Source organism: Carcharhinus amblyrhynchos, chromosome 10, assembly GCF_965287045.1.
Source record: "Carcharhinus amblyrhynchos chromosome 10, sCarAmb.v2.hapA, whole genome shotgun sequence".
Classification (NCBI taxonomy): Eukaryota; Metazoa; Chordata; class Chondrichthyes; order Carcharhiniformes; family Carcharhinidae; genus Carcharhinus; species Carcharhinus amblyrhynchos.
This window is the reverse complement of record NC_137333.1, coordinates 35,086,780-35,096,982: the sequence shown is the minus strand read 5'-3', so window position 1 is coordinate 35,096,982 and position 10,203 is coordinate 35,086,780. Positions and strand designations below refer to the sequence as shown.

Below are 10,203 nucleotides of genomic sequence, written 5' to 3'. Positions count from 1 at the left end.
CATAATCCATCAGATCTCCATTGCCTCATCCTCTATCGATGTCACATTGGCAATGAATACAACTCCACCTCCCCTCTGTTTATGCTCCCTGCTATTGTGAGGAAACTTTTCCGGAAATCACAGACAGTCACAGTCTCACTCCTATCTTGTGGCTCAGCTCCGTTGCTCGCACTGAGTACAGAAAATGTGCAGCAGCGCACCACCTGAATATCTGTGGCAAGCTGCCATTCTACTATTTTACTGACAACTCACCTCTGACTTACTAAGGCGTTGGATGCAAGGAGCCTGAGTGCTTCAAAATGGAAGGTGGTGCCTGGCCTTGTCCTATGCATGGGTTGACAATCTGACATCACATTTTATTCATGCTGGGCTGTCAGCTTGCAATGATGAACCCCACCCACCTTTCCAGAATAAACCAGTGCATTATATCTCTTCTGGCTCTGGAGACAGGTTCTTGCAACCACCCCACGGTTGCTGACTTGATCGACCAACACTAACTATACCTTCTTTGTGAGGCTAGCTGTCCTTCTCTGCCTTTTGGTTTCCTTACCATCTCCAGAGAGGCAGCACTAAGGAAGGAGTGACCCTTCCTCACACTACATTCCTTCCTGCACAGGTTCCCTTGCTCAGCACATGGACGCCATGTCTACAGTCTCTCTGATGGCTGCAACCTGTCCTTTAAGGTGCTGCTTTCCAGCAATCGGCTGACACTAGCTCCTAACCGTGACCTGTAATAAGCTGCCACCCCTGCCTGCTGACAATTCACTGGCTCTACGTGGCAGGATCATTGAGAAAATTGAGGGGCAGCATGATGGCACAGTGGTTAGCACTGCTTCCAGGGTCTCAGGTTCAATTCTGTCCTCAGGTATGGAGTTTGCACATTCTCCATGTGTCCGCGTTAGTTTCCTCCAGGTCTCCAGTTTCCTTTCACAGTCCAAAGCTATGCAGGTTAGGTTGGTTGGCCATGCTAAATTGACCCTGGTGTCAGGGGATTAGCAGGGTAAAAGTGGGATTACGGGAATAGGGACTGTGGTTGGTGCAGACTCGATGGGCTGAATGGCCTCCTTCTGCACTGTAGGGATTCTATAAAACTCTACCATCCAACTGTGCAGCCAGATACAACCCCGCCATTGATCCCTCCACACAAATGGTAAATCTAGCCCAGAGTCATATAACATAATAATAAGTCTGTTAACCGTGTCCAGAGATTTCACTGAATCACATCGGAGTCTAATGAGACAAAAAACTAATATGCTTCAGCAGCATGGAGTTATAACTCTTTCGCAATAAGACACAAAGAAACCCAGTGTGAACCAACAGGATTCTTCTCAAGAACCTGAGTAAACAATTACTGGCTTCTGTTTTGTTTAAATTTTGCAAACATCGATTATAGGATAGATTTTATTTAGAAATAAGGGCTGAAGCAACTAATGAGATGCTCAAGTAACCATTAGGTGATACAGCGAAGAGAATTGTGCTTTTATGGTGTCTTATCTCAGTTCTCAGAAATGTCTCAAAGGACCCCAGTTAATTAATTACTTTGCCATGCAGTGACTGTTGTTGTGCAGGAAAATACAACAGCCATTTTTCATATTTCAGGCAGCAGCAGTCTCCATTGAATGGGAATGGGGGAGTGATGAACATTGTCATGGGCAATGGCACATAATGAGCAATAGAGAACTGGGAAACATATACATTGTGTGCAATTTTCTTTTCTGTGAAACAAATACCAAGCAGAGTGTAAAACGGATTGCCAATTTACTATCACTCATTTTGTACAAACATGCAAGATGGTTCTCACCTCTGACATCATACAAAGGATAGCTCTCCCATTTCTGTATTAAAGTGTCAACTATGATTTTGAGCTCAAATCCAGGAAAGGAATTTGAGCTCAGCTCCTTTTGGATTAATTACTGAAAGTGAGAGTGTTACCAACCAAATCAAACTCGAACCATTGATAATATTTTCACACTGCTACAGTAATGATAAATATGGAACATTTGTGTATAGGTGGAACATTGCTGACAACAGTGTGTCTCAGCCGTTGTTTTTTGAGAAGAATGCTCTCTCAAATGTATTGTTCAGTAACTACTTACACATATACACAAATATAAGTATAAACCTATACTTCATATTCTTTACATGTCAAAAATATACTAATTGATTGACAATGAAGACTTGAGTGAAAGAATTGGGAAATTCAAGAGTCAAGTAAAGACTAGAAAACTAAATCCATCACGGAAGTGTCTTTTCAGAACTGCTGTTGACTAGCAGGAACGGGAATACTTTGGGAAGTCAGGCAAACTGCACATGAAGTCAATTAGCAAGTAATGGAAAGTCCGTTGACAGTGAATGCTCGGTTTGGGTTCAGCCAGAGCCATTCAGCTCCAGATCGCAATACAATCATGGTCCAAAAAAGGGACAAAAGAACTGCAATGCGGCTAGAGTGATTGTCCTTAACATCAGACAGTATCTGACTGTGGCATCTGTGATGTTATTATGCCTTTAAGAAGTATATTTTTAATCACGTTCTCTGCAAGCAAACCTGTTTTTGTGTTTTTGGCCTGGTAAGGTCTATAGTGGTACCTATTATTGTTGTTAGAGTTGTATTTTCGTTTATTTTTAATCTGGGCCTAATGCACACTCTTGAAGTTCATAACCTTTTTGGAATTGTTGGGGAAAAGGATGATTGATAGGTCAGGTGGGACAAATTTTTCCTCACAAGAGTCCTTTTACTTTCATTTTTGGTTGCTGGCTTGTTAGAAGTGTTTGGACTCTAGGCTGAATGCAGTGTTTTGTCTCTCTCCTTGTATTAGAAATTCTGCTGGCTGGTTGGAAGCAGTCTTTCTTGCTTTCCTGGAGTGAAAATTTTGCTGTTGTGGTTTGCTATCTAGAGGAAAGCAGTGGCACCATCTCTACCTCGAGGTGCTGGGAGCTCTAGAATGGAGAAGCCAGAGTTTTAATTCTCTATCCATTTGATTTGATTTATTATTGTCACATGTATTATCATACAGTGAAAAGTATTGCATCCAAAGGACAAATTCATTGCAGGTTTTGCGGAGCTGAAAAATCACCAAACCTGGGGGTATGTGTTGGTAAGAGTGTTGTGTTTGAACAGTACTTTGAGCTATTAAGATTTATACAATATCATGGGGTCTTTTTCTTGTTTGTATAACACAGAACGTAGAACATAAAATATTACAGCACAGTACAGGCCCTTCGGCCCTCGATGTTGCACCAACCTGTGAAAACCAATCTAAAGCCCATCTAACTTACACTATTCCACTGTCAATCATATGTTTATCCAATGACCATTTAAATGCCCTTAATGTTGGAGAGTCCACTACTGTTGCAGGCAGGGCATTCCACACCCTTAATACTCTCTGAGTAAAGAACCTACCTCTGACATCTGTTCTATATCTATCACCCCTCAATCGAAAGCTACATCCCCTTATGCTAGCCATCACCATCCAAGAAAAAAGACTCTCACTATCCACCCTAATCCTCTAATCATCTTGTACGTCTCTATTAAATCACCTCTTAACCTTCTTCTCTCTAAAGAAAACAGCCTCAAGTCCCTTGGCCTTTCCTCGTAAGACCTTCCCACCATACCAGGCAACATCCTGGTAAAGCTTCTCTGCATCCTTTCCAATGCTTCCACATCCTTCCTGTAATGCGGCGACCAGAATTGTACGCAATACTCCAAGTGCACCAGAGTTTTGTACAGCTACAACATGACCTCATGGCTCTGAAACTCAATCCTTATTCCAATAAAAGCTAATACGCCATACGGCTTCTTAATAACCCAATCAGCCTGGGTGCCAACTTTTAGGGATCTATGCACATGGACTCTGAGATCTGTCTGCTCATCCACAATACCAAGTATCTTACCATTAGCCCACTACTCTGTATTCCTGTTACTCCTTCCAAAGTGAATCACCTCACACTTTTCCACATTAAACTCCATTTGCCACCTCTCAGCCCAGCTCTGCAGCTTATCTATGTCCCTCTGTAACCTGCAACATCCTTCCGCACTGTCCACTACTCCACCGACTTTAGTGTCATCCACAAATTTACTAACACATCCTTCTATGCCCTCAGCCAGGTCATTAATAAAAATGACAAACAGCAGTGGCCCCAAAACAGATCCTTGCGGTACACCACTATAACTGAACTCCAGAATGAACATTTCCCATCAACCACCACCCTCTGTCTTCTTACAGCTAGCCAATTTCTGATCCAAACCATTAAATCACCCTCAATCCCATGCCTCCACATTTTCTACAATAGTCTACCGTGGGGAACCTTATCAAAAACTTTACTGAAATCCACATACACCACATCAATTGCTTTACCGTCATCCACCTCTCTGGTCCTCTTCTCAAAAATCTCAAGCTTTGTGAGTTATGACCTACCCTTCACAAAACCATGCTAACTATCCCTAATCAAATTATTCCTTTCTAGATGATTATAAATCCTGTCTCTTATAATCTTTTGCTAACACCTCCTCCTTATGAACCTCAATCCCATCAAGTCTAATAGCCTATATCTCAGTTATCTCCATGACAACATTGTCTTTTTCCTGTGTGAATAATGACAAAAAATATTCTTTTAGTGCCTGTCCTATTTCTTCGGACTCCACACATAACTTCCCACTACTGTCCTTGACTGGCTCTAATCTTACCCTAGTCATTCTTTTATTCCTGATGTACCTATAGAAAGCTTTAGGGTTTTCCTTGATCTGACCTGCCAAAGACTTCTCATGTCCCCTTCTGACTCTTCTTAGCTCTCTCTTTAGGTCCTTCCTGGCTATATTGTAACTCTCAAGCACTCTAACTGAGCCTTCACGTCTCATCTTTACAAGAGATCCTTCCTCTTCACAAGAGATTCAACTTCTTTAATAAACTATGGTTCCCTCGCTCGACCACTTACTTCCACCCATATTTATCAAGGCCACGCAGTAGCTGTTCCTTAAACAGCTCCACATTTCGATTGTGCCCATCCCCTGAAGTTTCCTTCCACATCCTATGCATCCTAAATCTCACCTAATTGCATCATAATTTATTTTCCCCTAGCTATAACTCTTGCCCTGTGGTATATACCTATCCCTTTCCATCATTAAAGTAAACAAAACTGAATTGTGGTCACTATCACCAAAGTGCTCACCTACCTCCAAAACTAACACCGGGCCTGGTTCATTACCCAGTACCAAATCCAATATGGCCTCACCTCTTTTTGGCCAACCTACATACTGGCTCGATTTTACTAATTGGAGCCTAAGGGTCAGATCTGGGCATAATATGGATCCGAGCCCGGAATCCTCATTCCAGCGTGCCCATACGCTTCTTGCTGGCTCCGATCCGATCTGCTCTGTGGGCGGGGCTTAGCGCTGCATGCGCAGTTAAAAAAAATGGAGGCAGCGCGTCCGGGTGCTGGGCTGAAGTGCACGGCTGTGGCAGTTTGTGCCGCCTTTACAGCTGGATGTTTCTGAAAGATTGCTTCCTGCTGTGTATCCTGTGTCAGTGCACCCAGGTGGAACAACTCCAATATAACATCAGTAGTTTGCTTTGGAAGGCAGGTCTATGCCAGGCTGTATCCTGTTATGGTGGTTCGACCTGATGGGCCCACTATCAATATCCGATACAAGGAGCCTGAAAAAATTAATATGATGCCAATCGATGTTTCCCTTCTGCCAGAAGCTGAAAGGAAAGCAAGATTGTGCAAACATGTTCCCAAAACAGCTAGAATGAAAGAGGAGCAATTTGAAGATGAATTTACAGTTGACAATTATAGCAAGTTCTGGATGAAGAAGTAGTCTTCAAAATTTTGGATTTTAGAAACAACCAACACTGGACTGCTTGACTGGTGTTGACGTCAGTGGAACTTTGACAAATGCACATATTATTGTGGTGTCATTAATACGTTGTGTTTTTTATTTATGAAGGAGACAGGGAATGAAAAAACAGATTCCTGTTTTTTTTCTATTATTACGCGGCTTAAATGCAAGGAGAGAATGCTTTGAATGTGAATTGGACAATACCCATTAACATTAATTCTGTGCCTCCTGTTCCTGATTACATTTGTGTGGATTTGACTTACGTATATTTAGTTGTTTGTGTGATGTATCATTAAAACCAGTTGCAGGAAAAAAATGCCAAAAGCAGAGAGAGCGGCTCTCTGACACAGATCATCCTCTGGGTGGGGAAGGGGGAGGGGGCTCAAATGGATCTGTGGTTGGGTGGGGCTTACAGGGGGGTCCGCTGCCACTCAGCGGGCGATCCCTCCTCCCCACTGGAAGAACGGATCCCTCCTCCAGGTGTGGACGTGCAGCCATGACATCCCACCAAACCTTCAGGGTCAAGCGATTCCTTGCTAAGAAGATGAAGCAGCTCTGGTCGATTCCACAGGGGATCCGCATGAAGACCGGCAACAAGATCAGGGACAACTCCAAGAGAAGACACTGGAGAAGGACCAAGTTGGGCCTGTAAAGGGATACACCATCACTGGTACACTACCAGCCACAGATTACTCTTCCCTGCAGGGGCGAGAGAGTGGGAGACGTGTGTGTGGTTGGTTGTGTACCAGTGGTGATGTATCCCTTTACAGGCCCAGCTTAGTCCTCCTCCAGTGTCTCCTCTTGGAGTTGTCCCTGATCTTGTTGCCGGTTTTCATGCGGATCCACTGTGGAATCGGCCAGTTCTGCTTCATCGGCTTAGCGAGGAATCGCTTGATCCTGAAGGTTTGGTGGGATGGTATAGCCGCACGTCCACTCCTGGAGGAGGGATCCGTTCCTCTGGTGGGGATCGCCCGCAGAGTGGCAGCAGAACCCCCTCCCCCCCAACCAGAGATCCATCTGAGCCCACTCCTCCCCCACCCCACCCCCAGCCAGAGATCCATCTGCAGTACCCTCCTCTTCTGGAATGATGTGAAACCTGGTCACTTTAGCCGTGGTTCTGAATCTGTGGCCAGGTTGATGCTGCAGGCTCTCAAAGGACTGAAGGATGGTTGAGAAGGATGGTGGAGGGAGACCAGCGATTGAGGTAGGTTGGGGCTGTGCTCTGCTGAGGGGGGCCTGCCTCCCAAGGGGGTCTGATCCCGGGGGGGTGGGGAGGAGGGCCTGCCAGGGGGCCTGCCTCCCAGGGGTGCCAGGGGTGTCCGATCCCAGGGAGTGGGGGGTCTGCCGGGGTGGTCTGCGAAGGATGGTTGAGGGGGATGGGCTTCGGAGGTTCCCCTGCAGATTAAAAATCGGCACCCAAATCAGTTGCCTGAAAATGGGTGCGAATTTTTGGTAAAATCGGGCCCATTGTGTCAGAAAACCCTCCTGCACACATTGGACAAAAACTGACCCATCTAAAGTACTCGAACTATAACGTTTCCAGTCAATATTTGTAAAGTTAAAGTCCCCCATAACAACTACCCTATTACTTTTGCTCCTATGTAATTGGGAAAAGTTCTTGCTAAGTTTGTTTCCATGTGTTAACTGTATTCTTAAATAAATTTTATTTGATAAAAGCTCCCTCGTGGGTCATTTGAATCACATCTGGAGTGAAACATCATGGGGGCAGTTCTCCTATTCTGACCTGCTAATTTTTTGATGGGTCATTCAGGAGATGTGCGCATATACTGATTCATGAGATTCACACATGCATTTCTGACGCACACGCATCTCCCAGCGACACATATCTGGTGCGGTCAGGACCATCCTGGAAACTGGCGGGAACCACAGGCAAGTAATTTTAATCTATTTTTAAAGTGATTTAAATGTTATTATCAGCCTGGAGACTGAATTCTCTGGAGCCGATCGCATCTCCCATCCTGCCAGTACAATTTCACTCCAGCAGGGTTTAGAGTAGTTCTCCACTTTTGGGGAACTAGCGGGAGACCCCACTGGAGTGAAGGATGCAATTGAGACTGCACAGGGATACAGGCGGCTGGAGAGTGGTACTCCTTGGGCATTGGTACCCTGGCAGTGCGAGCCTGTGCCCCCTGGCTGTGTCTAAGGGGTAAAATGCCCATGCCCCGGGGGCTCCTTGGCACTGCCTATTGGGCAGTTCCAAGGAAGTGGGGTGTATTGGGACAGGGCTTAAGGGTGGGGCCATCTGGGGACAGGGCTTAGGGAGAAATGGGTGGGGGTCCCATTGCTGCTTTGCCGTTTGGATCAATTAGGGCTGGAGGGAGGCCAGTGATTGAGGCACGCTGTAGGGGGTGGACTGTTGAGGGGGTCTGCCTCCTGAGGAGAAGGAATCTTCAGGGGTGCGAGAGATCATCACTGCTGGGGGAGGTTGGGGATAGGAACACTCCAGGATGGGAGAGGGGGTCGGGGCTGGACTGGTATTGCTTGTGGGGGCCATAATCAGATCATGGGCAGGCTGGATGGGCAGCACTGCAGTGGTCCCGGGCTGGCTGGCGATTGAGCTGGCCAGCAAACAGGAGGCTGACAATTTGGTGCCATTGCACATGCACAGAGTTCTGGAACTGTCAGACTCTGCCCCCCTCCAAGCTTTTAATGATATTCATGATTGTGGCCTCTATAGTGCACAGAGTGTGGGAGATTCATGTCTGAACTACCTCTGAAAAAAAATCGTAATTTACACCATTTTCCCCGTCAATTCAGCACTTAGAACTTTTCTTGTGAGAATTAGCTGTGTTGAAGAGCAGAGGGATCTTGGATTCCAGGTCCATAGGACTCTTAAATCGGCCTCGCAGGTGGAGGATGTGGTCAAGAAGGCGTACGGTGTACTGGCCTTCATTAATCGAGGGATTGAGTTTAGGAGTCGGGAGGTAATGCTGCAACTTTATAAGACCCTTGTCAGGCCTCATTTAGAGTATTGTGCGCAGTTCTGGTCGCCTCACTATAGGAAGGACGTGGAAGCTATTGAAAGGGTACAGAGGAGATTTACAAGGATGTTGCCTGGATTGGGAGGCATGCCTTATGAAGGTAGGTTGAGGGAGCTGGGACTCTTCTCCCTGGAGAGACAAAGGTTGAGAGGCGACCTGATAGAGTTTTATAAGATGTTGAGAGGAATAGATAGGGTGGATTCTCAGAGGCTATTTCCCAGGGCCGAAATGGTCGCAACGAGAGGACACAGATTTAAGGTGCGGGGAAGCAAGTACAGAGGAAATGTTAGGGGTAAGTTTTTCACTCAGAGGGTGGTGAGTGAATGGAATGGGCTGCCGTCGGTGGTGGTGGAGGTGAACTCGCTGGGGTCTTTTAAAAGACTTCTGGATGAGTATATGGGATCTAATGGGATTGGGGGTTATAGATAGGTCCATGGCTTAGTAGGTATAGAAGTGATCGGCGCAGCTAGTGGGCCAATGGGCCTGTTTGTGCTGTAGTGTTCAACGTTCTACATTAATTCCTCGCACCCCCCCTCCCCCCACCACCTCAACCCCCACCCTCCGATTTACTTGTGCTAAAATTCAGAGTGCAAAGCTTATGAACTAGGCTAATTTCATAAAACACTTTGGAGTTTCTGAAATTGGGTCATAGCACATATATGACCCCTAGCAAAATTGAAGTGAATGAAATCAAGAGGAAAACTTTCCATTTATTCAAGTGATACCTGGTGCAAAGGAAGATGTTTGTGATTATTGAAAGCCAATCATCTACTGGAGTCCTTCAGAGTGGTGTCTGAGACACAATCATCTTCAACTGTTTCATTGTTGACCTTCCCTCCATTCTGAGGTCAGAAGTGGAGATATTTGCTGATGTTTGTACTTGTGTCCTGTACAATTTTCAACTTCTTCAAATATGGAAGCAGTTCATGCCCATATGCTGCAAGATATCTTTCAGATTTTGGCTGCTCAGTGTCAAGTTACATTCATCCATATATATTGCAAGCAATGACCTTTTTCAATAAGTGAGATGTGAATCACCTTCCCTTGACACCATCGCTGAATCCCCCACCATTAACATCATTGGGAAACACATTAATCAGAAGCTGAACTGGACCAGCTACATAAACACTGTGGCAACAAGTACAGGTAAAAGACTGGGAATTCTATTGCAAGCAACTGACACCCTGCCACCCAAAACCCATTCATATCCACAAGGCACAAGTCAAGAGTGTGGAAGAATGCTCTCCTTGACTGGATTAGTGCAGCTACAGCAACATTCAAGATGCTTAACATCATTTAGTACAAAAGCAGTTTGCTTAATCTGCACCCCATTCACTATTTGAAACATTTATACCTCCACCGTAA

General features: G+C 45.4%; 1 pseudogene; it reads left to right on the top strand.

Annotated features, from left to right (window-relative positions):
• The first annotated feature begins 6,332 nt into the window (after positions 1-6,332).
• Positions 6,333-6,488, top strand: LOC145349355 (large ribosomal subunit protein eL39 pseudogene; annotated as a pseudogene).
• The last annotated feature ends 3,715 nt before the right edge of the window (positions 6,489-10,203 follow it).